Genomic DNA, 2,500 nt, shown 5'->3' on the forward strand with positions numbered 1-2,500 from the left:
AATGTAGCTTTGCCTAACAGCAACCCTCTGAACATAGTTCACTGCTTGGATCCTCTGGTGTCATGTGTATTTCTTGATGCCATGGTGCGTACCCTCACATAAAGGTCTTTCGAGTGTTGCGTACTTTCTACACAGTCCCGCTAACCACTGGAAGGGTGTACCGCTACAGAACGAATATCGCCCTCCCCTCCTGCCCTTCCAAGCTGGTCGGTCAGGCGTTTGTTTGTGAAATGAGCCTTGCAGCTGTTCAGTTGCATTCGGTTGTCGATGCAGTCAGTGTACGTTGTGGTACGGCCTGTGTGGACTGTCCGCTGATGTACGCGTAACCCACACTGATCATCCGTCGTTACGTACTGAGTGACATAATGTGGCACATGCTTGACCGTACACCGGCTGCGCCCTACAATGGCGAATCATAAGGGCCATATGTTGTGCACGATGCTACTTGTCTCGTCTCCCCATTACAGCGAGATTGCACTGTTGTACGCCGTACAGACATGTGGTAGGTAGGTACGGACGAAAGTATTGCATGTTGGCCCCCCCCCCCCCCCTCCTCCCTCTGCCGGGAATCAGCGTGAGCCGTCTGTTGATGTAGCGACGAGGGTTTTCCTATTTAATCGTATTGCCCCACACAACATGATAGCACGGTGGACCGCGTTCCACATCTGCGACATGCTACAGAGGCCGGTTGACAGTCGACCGCGCAAGGGACATTGCACACGTGCGCGGACCATCTTCCACGTGTTCTCTCGTGTACATGCCGCAGTGTGTATGTGGGCTGATGTAGCGTGTCGTGACACATAACATGCAGGCATGCCAGAATCGTAGATTTCGCAAATGTAGATTGACGTATACGTTTGCTGCCAAAGATCCGCAAATGAACTGGAAATCAGTTGTTGAGCGGTTGTTCGCGCTGCAGGTGCATCGGTGATAGCGACGATCGGTACATCTATGAACCGGTTGTTTCGGCGGTACCCGCCATGCCCCCGAACCTGAGTTGGCCATGTGGGTATGAAGCGATACGAGGCTGTGGCTTGGCGGGACAGTCCCCGGCCGGTGAGGGGGGGCCGCCCGGCGTGCTGGCCGCGCGCTGCGTGAGCGCACGCACTACAGCCGGCTGGTGGGGGGCGCCCAGTGGCAGGAGCGCCGGCCGACGGGCCCGGCTGGCGTCCCAGCTATGCGCCGGCGCACCCTGCGCGCGGCGCCAGGCGGCCAAAGTGGGTTCTGCCGAGCCCGGTGCGAAGCGCGGTGGACATCTGCAGTGTGCTGGTCCGATTGCGGACTGTGTGCGTTGAGGATGCGCCGCCGCCCGGCACTCGGCGTCGCGACGCCGTCTGCTGCTCGGTCGCCCCCAGCGGTTCTCGCAGGTGGTTTGTATCGCAGCTCTGCGGACGTGTTGGCGCGTGCGCTGTGCTGGGAGAGTTCGCTTCTGCACCCAAGTGGGGCTTTGCCCTTCTGTGGCGCTGGCGTTGGAGCTGCCGGTCACCGTAGGTGGCGCGTGTTGTTTCCCGCCGGCAATGCCACGACAGCACGCTCCCGGGCCTCTGTCGGCAGCGGCAAGCTCAGTTGGGAGCACGGGTGTTCGCACTGAAAGCGTCTACTCGCCCATCTCCGGGCGATTGCGCCTCTCTCGAACCCGACCAAGTACTTAGGACGGCGCTGCGCGCCGCCGGGACCTGAGAGGGTTTCGAGGTGTATCGTGCAGGGGAGCTCAGCCTCCTCCTGTTTGCAGAATAATTGAGCGGACGCTTGCGTGTTCGCGCGGGCCCTCGGGACACACTCCCGGGCGGCCGGCTGCTCAGCTCTCGTTGACGCAGCTCCCTGGTTGATCCTGCCAGTAGTCATATGCTTGTCTCAAAGATTAAGCCATGCATGTCTCAGTACAAGCCGCATTAAGGTGAAACCGCGAATGGCTCATTAAATCAGTTATGGTTCCTTAGATCGTACCCACGTTACTTGGATAACTGTGGTAATTCTAGAGCTAATACATGCAAACAGAGTCCCGACCAGAGATGGAAGGGACGCTTTTATTAGATCAAAACCAATCGGATTGGCTCGTCTGGTCCGTTTGCCTTGGTGACTCTGAATAACTTTGGGCTGATCGCACGGTCCTCGTACCGGCGACGCATCTTTCAAATGTCTGCCTTATCAACTGTCGATGGTAGGTTCTGCGCCTACCATGGTTGTAACGGGTAACGGGGAATCAGGGTTCGATTCCGGAGAGGGAGCCTGAGAAACGGCTACCACATCCAAGGAAGGCAGCAGGCGCGCAAATTACCCACTCCCGGCACGGGGAGGTAGTGACGAAAAATAACGATACGGGACTCATCCGAGGCCCCGTAATCGGAATGAGTACACTTTAAATCCTTTAACGAGTATCTATTGGAGGGCAAGTCTGGTGCCAGCAGCCGCGGTAATTCCAGCTCCAATAGCGTATATTAAAGTTGTTGCGGTTAAAAAGCTCGTAGTTGGATTTGTGTCCCACGCTGTTGGTTCACCG

The 2,500-nt window shown here is 57.2% G+C and overlaps 1 non-coding gene across 1 annotated transcript in view; it reads left to right on the forward strand.

Annotated features, from left to right (window-relative positions):
• Positions 1–1,818: 1,818 nt before the first annotated feature.
• Positions 1,819–2,500, forward strand: part of LOC126329680 (small subunit ribosomal RNA) — a 1,893-nt gene continuing 1,211 nt past the window's right edge. The window contains exon 1 of the ribosomal RNA XR_007562436.1: positions 1,819–2,500. This exon is cut by the window's right edge and continues 1,211 nt beyond it. This is a non-coding gene — a ribosomal RNA (small subunit ribosomal RNA).

The sequence above is a fragment of the Schistocerca gregaria genome, unplaced genomic scaffold (assembly GCF_023897955.1).
Source record: "Schistocerca gregaria isolate iqSchGreg1 unplaced genomic scaffold, iqSchGreg1.2 ptg001210l, whole genome shotgun sequence".
Classification (NCBI taxonomy): Eukaryota; Metazoa; Arthropoda; class Insecta; order Orthoptera; family Acrididae; genus Schistocerca; species Schistocerca gregaria.